This window comes from Saimiri boliviensis, chromosome 16, assembly GCF_048565385.1.
Source record: "Saimiri boliviensis isolate mSaiBol1 chromosome 16, mSaiBol1.pri, whole genome shotgun sequence".
Classification (NCBI taxonomy): domain Eukaryota; kingdom Metazoa; phylum Chordata; class Mammalia; order Primates; family Cebidae; genus Saimiri; species Saimiri boliviensis.
Window position 1 is genome coordinate 19,054,189 of NC_133464.1, and position 15,146 is coordinate 19,069,334.

At 40.8% G+C, this 15,146-nt stretch overlaps 1 pseudogene; it reads right to left on the bottom strand.

The window, feature by feature from the left end:
• Window positions 1-10,343: 10,343 nt before the first annotated feature.
• LOC101048524 (ATP-binding cassette sub-family F member 2 pseudogene) lies at window positions 10,344-14,272 on the bottom strand (annotated as a pseudogene).
• Between the last annotated feature and the right edge of the window lie 874 nt (window positions 14,273-15,146).

Below are 15,146 nucleotides of genomic sequence, written 5' to 3' on the forward strand. Positions count from 1 at the left end.
TAACAGGCATGACTGAGATATCACCTTGGGGTCCAAATGTGATCACATCTCTTTTTTTTCCAGTTAACTGCTGCATGACCAGCTTGCTATGTTAGTGAGAAATCTAGAATATCTTTCTCAGCGTTCCCCTCTTGAATTACTCAAAATTGCCTGAGGCTTATGTAGTCCTCAGTCTGATCTCCAGCCCTAGGAAGGGAGCACTGGTGATTTATTAATCTACTCTTGCTGTTATTTCTTGTTAGCCCAAGGTGTGGATTTTGAAAGCTGGTTGTAAACAGTTCAGCAGGTGACGCTGGTCTACCATGTTTTGTAAGGACCATGCACTGTACACACAGTTGTCTACTACCGCCTTCTCAGGGGTGCTGGACCTTCCCGGTGTGCAAGGTGTGGCCTCCTCTGGTGGCAGCTGTTGGGTTCTACTCTTTCAGTGCCACATTCAGGCCTCTCCCAGGATACCAGTTACCCCAGGTTTGGCACCTCTTCTTTCTGAACTCACTGATCCCTTTCCTGTGGAGAAAGAGGTGTGTTTTCTCTTTGGGCCTGAGAGCTTTTTCTTTACAAATCTTAGAACTCAAAATGCTTGATTACACTTCTTTTCCGGGTGAATGGCATTGCCTGTTCTTATTTCCAAGAGAGGCCAAACAAGATTTTTTTTTTTTGAGATAGAATCTCGCTCTGTCACCCAGGCTGGTGTGCAGTGGCATGATTCGGCTCACTGCAGTCTCTACCTCCTGGATTCAAGCGATTCTCCTGCCTCAGCCTCCCAAGTAGCTACAAGTACAAGCAGCCACCACTAAGCCAGGCTAATTTTTATATTTTTAGTAGGGACAGGGTTTGACCATGTTGGCCAGGCTGGTTTTGAACTCCTGATCTCAAGTGATCCAAACGCCTTGGCTTCCCAAAGTGCTGGGATTACAGGCATGAGCCATTGCAGGCAGCCCCAAACAAGATTTTTTTCATGGGATCATACATCCGCTCCCAAAGGGACCCACGTTCAGTGACACATCTTCCTTAGGATGCCCCAGGTGATGTTCAAGTATAATTTTCTTTGGAGCAAAAAAAGAAATCAACCCACACAACAAAATAAATTTAGTCTCTGATGGAGCATCCGGTTTTATAAGTCAATCCAAATTTTGGATCCCAAATCTCTTCCAGGATTGTTATAACTTTTTGAATTCTGTAGATATTGGTTATTGAGTTTCCAGCAAAATGTCTTTGACTACCACAGAGTTTCTTTTCTGATGGGTTATTTGTACCATTTTTTCAATCTCTCATTTTCAATTAAAGTGAAAATATTCCACAGGGATGGAGGATGGAGGTAAAGAAGTCTCTTTTTTTCTTGTTCCTACCTTCTTACTTGCTTTTAAAAAAAATATTGTTCGACATAAACAGAAGTGATATTAACCACTTAAGCTTGTCTCTATATAGACTGGAGGAAATTTTGTCACTCCTGTTTCCTCCTGTCCATTTTCTTTCCCCCAATCCTCGAATCATAAAGAAATAATTGTCGGTTATGGAAAAGTAAAAAGACACTAACTGTTATTCACTACTGTTATTCACTGTGTTAGTGGGTAATTTAGTGAGTGATCTATAGTTAACCACTTTATATGGTACATACATGCCTCTGCTTGTGGGCATAAGTGTCATGGCAAAGTAGGCATAAAAATGGTTTTTATTACTAGCTGATATTTATATCAGAATAAGAACTAAATCTCACCAGATTTTCAATAAGAAGACGTCAGATTGTCTAATAAATGGAGCTTGGATAAATGGCTAGCTATTTAAAAAATTATAAAGCTGGCCTCCTAACTTTATTCCTTTCACCAAAATAAATTGCAGCTGGATTAAAATTTGAATTTAAGAAAGAAATTATGAGAGTACTAGAACAAAATATAAGTCAATGTCTTTATAATGTAATGATAGGAAAGGCTGTTTCTAAGGACCACACCAAATTAGGAGTCATAAAGTAAAAGATCAACAAATTTGACACCATTCCAGTGTGAAACATTTATGTTTCGAGCATTGATCATGTGTCATGCACTATTTTAGAAGTTTCGGATACAAAATAATGAACAAAACAAAACAAAAAAACCAATTTCCTTATGCTCCACTAGGCTCAGGAGGAGGGGCGAGACAGACAATTAACACACAAACTATATAATATGCAATATGCTGCTATAAGCAATATGCTTAGAGAAAAACATTGGAGAATGGTGCTAAGAAGTGCTCCATATACTCAACTTCTTAACTCTATCTTCCCGCTGGGATGTCTAAAGGACAGTTTATATCTAACATGTCCAAAGCTGAGCCTGGATAGTCCGCTCCCAATTCTGTTCCTCTCTGCATTGTCCCGTTTCACTGAATGGCAACTCCATCCTTTCACTGGTCAAGGTAAAGTCCTTGGAGTTATCCTTGGCTTCTGTCTTTTCCTCACATTGCAGGTCTAGACAGTGGGGAAGTCAAGTCAGTTCTACCTTTATGCAGCCCCACGTGGGGTGTGGATCATCTCTTATCTTCTCCAAGCCCCCATCACCTCTCTTCTGGACAACGGTAATTGATTCCTACACAGGTCCCGCCTCTGCCCTTGTCCTCACACAGCCTCCCACAGCAGCAGAAGTCATCCCGTTACTCCCCATTAAAAGCCCCCAGTCATGCCCCCTCTCACTCAAAGGAAAGCCAAAACCTAACAACGACCTAAAAGACCCATGTGAGCCACCTCTCCTCTTCCCTTTCTGAATTGATTCCTACAACTCCCGCTGTCTTGCTCTCTCTCTGACAGTCATGCCAGTTTCCTAGCTGTTCCTCAATAGCATGTTGTACCTCAGGGCCTTTGCACGTACTAGTCTCTCTCTCGAATACTTTTCTCCCTGACACAGGCATGCTTGCTCTTTGACTTCTCTCATGCTTTTACCCAAAAGCTACCTCTTGGTTCGGTCATTCCTAACCACCCCGTGTACAATTTCAACTCCCCACCTTGGCACTTCATATCCCTCCCTCTGATTTGTTTTTCTGTTTGGCACTTAACATGATCTAACATCCTATCCCTTTCCTCATTCGTCTTGTTTATTGTCTGTCTCCCACATATAAAGTAAACATCATGAATACAGTACCCAGAACAGTTCCTGGCAAACAGAAATCACTTCTTATATCATATATTGGTTGGATAATTGAATAAATAAGTAACAGGTTAAGTCATTTTATTTAATAACCTGTAGGGAAATAAAGATGCAAACTGGCACCCCAGAGGAAGTTCACAGCTGGAAATACTAGTTTGGGAACTCATTTATCACCAAATTGTTAAGGTGGAGGTAATAAAATCAGCAACACGGTCCTAGAGGTCAGCAAGATGGAGAGGATTAAATAGCAAGGAGGAGGGAAAGACAAAGAGCTTGGGGAGAGCCCACATTGTGGGCGCAGAGTCAGGAGACTGGGGACATCTAATCCCAAGTTTTCCATTTGCCAGCCGCTGGATCTTGGGTAAGCAAGCTGACCTCTCAGTGCTTTATTTTGTCCATCTGTGAAATTAGGGAAGGAGGTGCTGTGATTAAATGATCTTCAAGATTCCATCAAGCTTATGCAGAGAAACTCCGTAATACAACAGAAAGGATACAGAACACTGAACAAAAAGGCAGAAATCTGAGTCTAAATTCTTTTTCTAAGCAAGGATTGACTTAGTAACATGTATGAAAACACTAAAAAAGGTGCTGGCATGTAGAAAGGGTTCAGTGATCATTCACTGAATCTGAACTAATGTTTGTGAATCTGAAGTTCATGTGTTTTGATGATAAAGAGGAATGGAGAACCATTTTGTTTCCATGGGATTTTTGCCTTACTTGTCCTCAGTAGCTTTGGCTGACAAAGGTAAATAAAATGGAAAACAGAGAACAATGAAAAACAACAAAAAGACAACAACAGAGCAGAAGGAACACAGGAATCAGTCATACCAGTTCCTGACACAGTTTAGTTACAAAGTTGGACAGTGAATCTAGCTCTGAGTTTCTTAGCAGCTAAATTAAACCTAGGATTACATCACCTTCTATAATCAATGGTAGAGCCTCCTTCAAGGACACACACATAGTCATTGGTAGGGAAATTTCTTGCATGTGACATATAGTTGGTCATGTCATTATGTCATTACAGAAGGAACACTGAGAACCTTGGGCAGTTTCTTTATTCATGTTTGGTAATTTCTTGTGAACCAAAACACCACAAAGATGGAGTAAAGCATTTTGTTTGTTGTTTGCTTGTTTTTGGATTCAGAGAGTGAGAAAATAAAAGTGGTTTTAATATGTAATAATATTATTAGCTGGGCACACACCGCCATGCCCAGCTAATTTTTAACTTTTTAGCAGCAATGAGGTCTTGATAGCCTTGGCTTCAAGAAGTGTAGGGAAAAGCATAAGATCAAAAGTAATCTTAGTTCTCCTTAGCTTTTGGGGATCCTTAGATTTTTGAACAAAGAGCAGTCTCTTCTGTTTAGCCCTTAATTTATATTTTCAAACAAATTAACTAGATTTTCCCCTATTCATGTTAAATTATTAGAATTTCATTTGTCCTAGTGAAAACAGAAACAGTAATCTTAAGGTATAAAGGTACTACACAACTTGAATTCTTTAAAATGATTGAGCATCCCAAATCTAAAAATCCAAAATCTGAACTTCTCCAAGATCTGAAACCTTTTGAGTGCTGACATGATGCTACCAGTGGAAAATTCCACACCTGACCTCATATGACAGGTTGCAACCAAAATGCAGGTGCACAACACATTGTTTGTTTAGCAACCCCAAGAAAAAAAGACCCTCCAATCCCCCTTCAGCTGCAATGTACCTTTTCTGGACATACCCAGATTCCCCCATGCAAGCACACCTACAAATGGTAGTAAAATGGTTCAACATACACAAAGTTTGTTTCATGTATAAAAATATTAAACATATTATATAAAATCATTATTGAACATACAGATGATGTGTTTAATGTGTCTATCAGATATAAATGAATATCATGTTTAGACTTGGGTCCCCTCTATGAGATATTTCATTATGTATATGCAAATTTTCCAAAATTAGAAAACATCTGAAATCTGAAACACTTCTGGTCCAAAGTTTTTTTTTCTTCTTCTTTTTCTTTTCTTTTCTTTCTTTCTTTCTTTCTTTTTTTTTTTTTTTGAGGCAGGGTCTTGCTCTGTCACCTAGGCTAGAGTACAGTGGCAAAATCATGGCTCACTGCAGCTTCAACTTTTTGGCCCAAATGATCCTCCCACCTCAGCCTCCTGAGTAGGTGGGACTACAGGCACACACCACCATGCCCAACTAATTTTTTTTTTTTTTTTTTTTTTTTTTTTTTTTTTTTTTAGTAGAGATGAGGTCTTGCTTTGTTGCCCAAGCTGGTCTTGAACTCCTGAGTTCAAATGATTCTCATGCCTCAACCTTCCAGAGTGCTGGAATTACAGATGGGAGCCCTAGCTCCCGACGCCAAGCATTTTGAATAAGGTATACTCAACCCGTATACAGAGATGAGCACTCTCCTCCATTTTTGTCCTTGAAAATATTTAACACAACCTCTTTTTTCCCTTCATGCACTATCTTATAATTTTTTTTAAACTCTGAAAGATATTATGATTATGTTTTAACCATTAATAAAAGATGTGGTGGGTTCTTACTAGATTCTTGATTTAGGACTTTATTATGCCTGCAGAGAAAGAAAGCAAGGTTTGAAGAAAAGACAAAATGAGGATGAAAGTTAAATGACCCACAAGTCAACTTCAACTTTATAAAATTCTGTACACATGTATCGGTTATTGATGCTGTGTAACAAATGGACACAAACTTGAAGGTGCAAAACCACAAACATCTATTATCTCATAGTTTCTGTGGGTCTGAAGTCCAGGCACAGCATAGCTAGATTTCCTGCTCAGGGTCTCACAAGGCTGAAATGAAGGCAATAGCCAGGGTTGATGTTTCATCAGAGGCTGGACTGGGGAAGGGTCTGCTTCCCAGCTCACATGGTTATTGGTAGCATTCAATAAACAGTGGCCTGTTTGACTGAAGGCCTCAGTTACTTGCTGGTTGTCATCTGGATGCTACTGGACCTTTCTGATATTTTTGCTTGTTTCTTTAAAGATAGCAAGGGGGAGAAGCTTTTGGCAAGGAAGGTATCACAATCTTAGGTAACGTAATTTCATAATTCACATACCTCATGTATTTCCCTTTACCTTTGCTATTTTCTATTGGTTAGTGATATGGTTTCACTTGAGGCCTTCTTCCCTGATATGATTTGGCTTTGTGTCCTCACCCAAATCTCACCTTGAATTGTAATCTTTGTAATAGCCTCATGTCAAGGATGGGAACAGGTGGAGGCAATTGCATCATGGGAGCTGCTTCCTTCATGCTGTTCTCATGATAATGAGTGAGTCTCACAAGATCTGATGGTTTCATAAGCATATGGCATTTCTTCTGCTTGCACTCATTCTTTCTCCTGCCACCCTGTGAAGAGGTGCCTTCCACCATGATTGTAAGTTTCCTGAGGCCTTCCCAGCCACACAGAACTGTGAGTCAATGAAACCTCTTATCTTTATCAATTGCCCAGTCTCAGGTATTTCTTCACTGCGTGAGAATGGACTAATACAGTTAGAAGTAAGTGCCAGGTGCCATGTGCACTCAAGTGGAAGGAACCACACAGGAGTGTGAAACTGGGATGCAGGGACCGTGGGTACCACCTTAGAGTCTGTTTGCCACAAGACACAACTATGTGTAGTAATCCATTTCATATTTTAAAAACACAAATGATTTTAGAAGGACAATCAAATCTGCAAAGCCAAATCATCAATTAATAACTGTGTCTGGCCTCTGCTTTCTTACTCTTCCTCCCATCCAACCTTCAGAGCCCTCTGCCAGCATTATCTTTCATTTGGTTGTTCTCCTCTCACTACCTGCACTCACAGTTTCTGAAAATTGCTTCCTCTCATTTTCTCAAGTTTAAACTCTCGTTCTCACCTTCAGAGTTTAAATAACAGCACCTCACATGAAATCTCCTATCCTCCCTCATTGTGAAAGGCACTCATGTGACTGCTTCTAAAACAGACTCTTTTCCTTCCTCCTTCTCTTGTTCTGTTTACCACCCTGACCCAACTTCAATCCTCTGCTTTGAGCAGTTTTTCACTTTATACATTGGAAATCTTCTCTTTTCTTCAAACCATTCCCTACAGGCACGATTGATTTTGAAACACCTGCTGATGCTCATCTCTTTCTAAAGATGTATGTATTTTTCAGAGCTCATCTGATCTGTGTGACATCTCACTCAGATCCAGATCTCAGATTTCTTCTTCTTCTTTTTTTTTTTTTTGTACATGAGATCATCTCAGTGCCTTTTTAAGTGACTTCCTGCAATTTGCTCGGCTAGTTCTAGGTCCAGAGCTTCCTTTTTGATAACTGGTACCAATCCAGGCTGAATGACCACATTCACTATTGCAAGGGCTTGTTATTCTCTGGGAAGTAGTTCCTTGTTTCAAGACCACACTTTTTAGGTTAGTGAGTGTTTTCCACAAGTAATTCTAGTAGCCACACATGGGTTCTGAATGCATGGCCCAGCCTGGGCTGGGTACCAGAGCCATCTTCATTGGTGTGTGACTTGTACTGTTTCACAGGGTCCCATACTCAGAAGGGCCCTGGGCTTGCTTCAATGCTCTCTTGTCATTATCTTGAAATTCTTGATAATTTTATCTTTGAATGTGTACTTTGTATGTAACATATGATGGGACAATGCAACATGTATATGAACAGAAGTTAGGTGAAAAATATATATGTCTTCTGTTCCTTGTCACCACTTTCACATGTAGCCTTTGTAATGTTCCATGAGAACAAAATTCCAGGGAACCTATGATGTGTGGGAGTTCAGCGAGACTCAAAGTTAGCATTAGCAGACATGTCACAGCTATAACTGGGTGAGTAGGGGAGCTGACACACAGAGGGACCATGTTTCCATTTGAATGAGAATTTGCTTCAAATGCAGCAAGAAGGCAATTCTAAGTAAGATAAATGACTAAGGAAATTTATCATATATTTCCTTACTTGTATTACTTCCGTGTTAGTCAACCACCTACCCTGAAAATGACGACATGAAAAGAAAATAAATAGAACAACCCATAGTTATTTTTCTTTCAGTTCTTCCTTCCTCATCAGTAGGCTAAAGATAGAGCATGTTGGTAGAATCTGTGAGTATCAAGATGTGAAATAGAATCTCTTGAGTTAATATTGCGCAGCGTTTTCACTGCTTTGATAAGAACAAAATACATATGCATGTATAAACTATGAAATAAAGATTGTGTAATTTCAGGGATATCTGTTAAATGCACATATATTTTCTTTTAAAACTGGCAGTGCTTGATAAGAAAATAAACAATAAAATATGTGCTAATATTTTTATTTTCTTAGAACAGAATTAAATAGCAAGTTAAAAAAAAGTGCATGGTAAATTGAGGAAGAGAGACCACAGAAGAAATGAAAGCATTTATATTTTAGCACCTATAAATGTACTTTTTTCCTATATAAGGCATCCCATGTTTTCATTTTCAGTGGACTGGTAAATTATGTAGCTGTGCCTGCTGGGGCTGCTGACCGAGATAGGAGTGAAATTCCCTCTTTTCTACAAAGGCATATGTGACATCAATGGAATTCCTAGGTCATCGAAAGTCTAGAAGGCTTCCAAGTATTCTTTAGGATCTAGCTCATATCACCATCTCTCACTTCTTAGAATGGAGTTAAAGGCACACCAAGATATTAATTTTCTCAGTCCTCAGGGTTTTAAGCAGGGTCAAAGCTGGTCAAAAAGCTACATATACAGAGGGAAACATTGTGTTAGAGAGTTCTAGTTGTGGTTGAGATCAAGACTTTTTGGATCTATACGCTAAGATGATAAAGAGGAAACCAGAGAAGACATCTCCATTAAAATGGATGTGACTTAACATCAAGACCATTGCAACTATTATCAGTTTTGGTTAGAGTCAACTGAGTAGAAAAGCACATACAACAATCTTGATGACACAGTTGATTCTCATTATTTATGGAAATTATGTTCTGTAATGCTGTAGTGAAGACTGAGCCATTGCCCCTAGGGGGAAATGTAGGGGGTTCCTACAAGGCTCTGGTCATAACATTTGAATCAATTGATCAACATATAACTTTATTTGTGTTTCTTTCTTTTTTTTTTTTCATGGCTTTCTCTTTCCTTACTGGGCACTTTGTAGATGTCATGCAGGTCTAAAAGTTACACTGTTAAGTTGGGCACAATGACTCATGCCTGTAATCCCAGCAATTTGGGAGGCCGAGGAGAGCAGATCACAAGGTCAAGAGTTCAAGACCAGCCTGGCCAACATAGTGAAACCCTGTCTCTACTAAAAATACAAAAATTAGCTTGGTGTGGTGGTGCACCCCTGTAGTCCCAGCTGCTCAGGAGGCTGAGGCAGGAGAATCACTTGATCCTGAGAGGCAGAAGTTGTAGTGAGCCAAGATGGCACCACTACATTCCAGCCTGGCAACCCAGCAAGACTCCATCTCAAAAACAAAACAAACAAACAATAACAACTCTGCATGCGCTCATAAGTGGGTGTTGAATAAGGAGAACACATGGACACGGGGAGGATAACATCACACACGGGGCCTGTCAGGGGGTTGGGGACTGAGGGAGAGATAGCAGGGGGGTGGGGGTCTAGGGGAGGGATAGCTTTAGGAGAAATACCTGATGCAGCTGATGGGGTAATGGATACAGCAAGCCACCATGGCACATGTATACCTATATAACAAACCTGCACATTCTGCACATGTACTCCAGAACTTACAGTGTAACAATAACAAAAAAGTTACATTGTTAAATAGTTAATTAAAAACTGACCAGGATGAAAGTCCTGGTCCAGAGCTCCAAACCAGAAGCCAAAAGGAACGGGAGCCATAGGCTGGGGCGTATTCCTCCAACATCACCAAAACCTGGAAAACAAGGATGCTAAGCTCCTCTGCAGGCCAAATCCAGGGCGTGGGCCCTTGGGCTAAACCACAGGTGCCTCTGACTGCATCACACTCAGAGTAAGGTAACCAGCAAGGGGCTGGAAGGAATGGCCAGCCGAGTACAGACATAGACAGACGTAACTGGAAGGAGGACAGGAAACAGACAGGTACTGTCCAGCTGTAGGTAAGAGAGTGTAGCTAAGGCAGGTTGAGGGGCAGGGGAGAGGCTGGGGAGCCATGTTATAGCAATACAGGAGTGTAGCCCCAGGGTCCTTCCCTGAGTGACTGGTCAGGATAGCAGCTGTTAGTTCCCAGATGGAGCTCCTGACCTGAACACAGGTAGACGGCTTACATATTGTGGGTCTTCTTGGTGAGCTTGCGCTCCTCATCCATCAGCTTGGACTTGCGGTGGTCCTTGTAAGCCAGGATGTCTCCAGTCTTCTTGGTGATTGTCTACTTCTCACAGACCCAAATTTCCTGTGCAACTTGCTGAATGAGTCTGAAGTCATGGCTGACCAGCATCATACCACCCTCAAACTCATTGATGAAATTTGCCAGGGCATCGATGCTCTCAACATCCAGATGATTGGTGGGCTCATCCAGGAAGAGCATGTGGGGGTTCTGCCAGGCGAGCCAGGCCAGACACACTCGGCACTTCTGCCCATCTGACAAGTTCCAGTTTGGGCTCATCTGTTGTTTCCCAGTGAAATCATATTGCCCAGTGATCTTCCTCATTTCTTCTTGCTCCTTGATCTCTGGGTAGCACTTCATCATGTACTCCAAAGGCAAGAGGTCTAAGTCCAGCTTCTCTTGTAAATGCTGATGGTAACACCCTATCTTGACATGAGTGTTTTTGGATCATGCCATCTGTGGGCAGTAGCTCTCCAGTTAGCAGCTTCAGAAGAGTTGACTTCCCTGCTCCATTTTCCCTACCAGAACCACTCGTGTGTCAAGGTCAATTCCAAATTCTAGATTGTTGAAAGTGCAAGACCCATCTTTTGTATACTTTAAGTTCACATTTTGCACCATAATGATGGGTGGAGGGATCTTGCCACATAGTGGGAAATAAAATGACAGTGTCTTGTTGCTCACGACCCTGTCAGTCCTGATGCCATAATTTTCTTTTCCTTGCTTTGGGCCTGCCGGGCCAGTTTGGCATTGCCATGACCAAACCTCACATTGTAGTTCTTCATGTGTGCAGTCTGATCCTGCTCCCAGTGAAATCTCTTCATCTGGTTCTCCAGCTCTAGCCGTGTCTTCACATACTGATCATAATTACTCATATAATACTTCAGTTTCTTGTTGTGCATGTGAATGATGTTGGTACAGACTCCATCTGGAAAATCCTGGGAATGGGAGAGGAGGACCAAGATGCACTTAAAAGTTTTTAGCTCTTCTTCCAAACACATGCAGGCATCTGGGTCCACGTGTTTGGTGGACTCATCCAGGAGCAGCATTAAGAGCCGAATAAAGAGGGCTCTGGCAAAGGCAACCCTCATCGTCCTGATCCCACTGAAGTCTTTTAGCTTCTTGTGCCACACGGCAGGTGTGAAACCCAGTCCATGCAATATCCGCGAGGCCCTCATCTGTGCCTTGTTGGCTCCTCCAGCTCCTCCAGGCACTTGTAGAGCTCCATGAACTTCTTACACTCCGCATCCTCATGAACCAGCAGCTCTGCCTCCCTCTCCAGTATGGTCTGCTCTGTTTTGACTTTCATCACACACTGCAAAGGTGTCTTGTCATTAGGGGGCATCTCTTGAGTCAGATGGGAAATGTCGATGTGCTCAGAGATGGGCACTTCATGTTTCCCAGTAGCAGAGAGCACCACGGACTTTCCAATTCCACTTAAGCCAATGAGGCCATAACAATGGCCTGAGTTTAATTCCAGTTTGGTGTCACTGAGCAGCTCTTGACCGTAAGGTGAGTGAGAGGTTGATAATATGATCATCGGTACTGCTGGGGTGAGAGGCCAGGCCACCAGTGAGGCTTGAGCAGCAGCTTTCTTCATCTCAAAGTCCTCTAGCTCCTTGGTCAGCAAATCCACGTCTGTGGTCTCTCTACCACTGGCCTGTTTTCTCCTCTGCCACCTGTGGTTCTGTGAGAGCATCTCCACTTTCTTTATGTCCTTTTCTGGGCTACTGTCAAGCTTTGGCAGACTCCTTCTTTTTGGCTGCCTTCTTCTTGGCCAGATTGGAGGGCACGATGATGACACACAGAGGTAGGTTACTGTTCTTTCAGGGAGCTGGGCCTTTGTTGCAACCTAATTGTGCCATATTGTTGATTCATTAACTTTCAACTTACCACCACAAACATTGTAACATGCCTGAATAAAGCCTATCTGACACACACATTTTCTCTGTAAGACACCTCACAGACTCCTTGGCTTTAGGAACAGTACACAGCACTTCAGCAATATATTTTGTGGAGGAGGGGGACATTGTAAACAGCAAAATCAACAGAAAGCACAAAAATGAGAAAAAGATGGCATTAAATAGACTGTGAAAAGAACACTAGTTTTAGTATGAGAGTTGAAATGAGAAAGCAGAGCATAACCTTGCTGAACCTCAGCTAGAATGTGGACATCAAACGACTTAAACATTTCACTGTTCTGTGCATATGAATGTCTGCAAATTACTGTGAAAATGAATTTTAGTGAGTAGGTGAGTTAGCAAATATGAAATAGATAAGTAACGAATTACAAAAACACCAGTACTATATTTAATTCCTATATTTAATGAAGTCTTTCAAACCACCAGATTTTGGCCTCTTTGTGGAGAAAAATACCAAATGAAAGTGAAATGGTAAATAATACGAAGTGAGTTGGTGGCATGGTACACTTATTCCATATAATTCCTATAAGAATAAGTAAGAAACAGCAAACTTCTCCTCTATCATCTTAGGCTTAGTGGCTGGGCCTATGAACTAAACTGATAAAAGTCTGGTTAAAATAAGAAGAAAAACCCAGAGTCTATTTACACACCGAATATGTAGGACATGAGGGAGAACTCACTGATGAGTAACTCAAAGGGGTGGTTAGAATTGGGAACTTACATACCATCCTAACAGAGGGTGATAAATTGTGGTGACCTCACTAGAAAAAGGGGGATTGGGGCACCTAGGGGAGGTAAACTGTGGGATGGTGACTATAAATATATAGTAGATAAGAGTTGTTTGGCAAGATTGTTATGGAAATAACAATTTTCTCTTCTTTCTGGTAAGAAAGATGTGAATGCCTTTACAAATAAAAATTTATGTCACCTTTGCAATGGGAAATTTATGCCTTGCTTTTAGACAAAACCGGGGAGGAAGAAAAATTCCTCTTATGTCTGATGTTTCTCACTTGTCTTTGGTTCAAAATAATTCTTATGTGAAAGTGGCATATTTTGGGGTGGCACATTCTGATCACCTTTAGATAAAGTTTGCAATTATCATGGCAGGACAGATAAGCATGTATTTGTTGTTGCTTTTGCTGTTATAACAACTGTTAACAGATCATTCAATACAATGATGCAAACTAAGACATGGGTAAATTTTTCATGGAAGTGAGAAGTATATACCACAGTATGAAAGACTATTCCTGAGTTAATTCTTATTTTTTGTCTTGGATTTTAATAAAAGCAGCAGGAAAAGATCTCCTGGGTCAATGGTCTGAATAGATAGAATATTTACCTGAGATGCTTATCTGTTAAGCTCTCGGGATTTGCTAGTAAGTAGTTAGTAGGGATTCTAAGTCCTAGTTTGAAAATGGGGATTAGCAAGTAGGTTAAGGGTTTAGGTACTCATGTTCATGGTGATTTTAAGAAAGAGATTACAAACTGGTTTTGGTGGAGGAGATTTTTGCTCTTAGACCTGTTTTCTTTACCAGTGGTGTACTGAATGAATGTCTTGGAATTGCACAGGAATCCCTTTAGGTGGAGCTGGCTCATGCTGCTTAGTCGCACCCAGCACCTTCCTCATTGCCTAACCCTTTGCAGTTGCTGTAGTTGCATTATCTGCTTGGTCAAGAAGACAGTGCTGCAGACCATGCTCAGAAGCTACTAGGCTAAGTAATAACTGCACAGTAGCAAGAGCCCTTTGCCCTAGCACTGGCATCTTGCATTACTCTTTCCTCCCCTCTGCCAAAGGGAGACATTTGCTTTACAAATTTGCAAAAAAAAAAAAAAAAAAAAAAAAAGGTGGTGTGTGTGTGTGTGTGTGTGTGTGTGTGTGTGTGTGTGTTTCCCTGCATCACTCACAGTCTTCACTCTTTCTTGAATCTGAGTTTTTTTCCACATCATTTTGGATCTCCCTAATTTGAACGAAGGAAAGACTTCTTACTAATAGCAATAAGGCACATTCATGGGGAAGTCAGATGCCTGAGGATTTAGAGGTACTTAACTCTTTTCCCCTTTTTATGTTTTACAACTCTAAGTAAGTCAGTGCAGACCACCCATCATCATTTCTTATTGCTTAATTAAGAAACACCTCAGAATTTTCTCCCTATTCGTTTCAGGCAGATTAGAAGGAAAAAATATTTTAACAGATGCTAAAGAGTCTTTCCAATGATTTGAAGATTAGCAGAGTGCCTTTTATAGAGCTCCCAAAATGTTCCCTGACTGATTTTGCCAGAGTGGAAAAAAATTTAGTGACTGAGTACTTAATGAAAAGCCAAGATGCTTTGACAAAGAATTCCTGGGCAACTATTACTATAGCTCCAAAGAGTTATTGCAAATTAAATTTTATTCTTGTCCTTTATGATCTATATCAGGCAGTAGGTGTAACATTATGACGGAAATATTCTTGTCTTACACTGCTGCTAATAAAAGCACCTGTTCATTAATATATGTGTACCAGCAGGAAATAAGAAATGGTGTGCTCCAGTTGAAAAGCCAGATATTGTATTGTCAACTTTGTAGGCAAAAGGCAGGGTAAATACAATTAGAGTTCAGGGACAGGGTAATTACTGTCTCCATCTGTTAACACATTCTTTATCTGAACTCAACCGTCTTATGGGTTTTAAGTGCTTATGGGGCATCTTGCTAAGCAACCTAATAGAGGATTACTTTTTAAATGTTACCTTGAAAGCTTTTCAGGACTGCCTTTGTCTAATAACACATTATCACATCTGGCATGATTGCCATCGCTGTAAAGCAAAATCTTTGAACAGTGTTT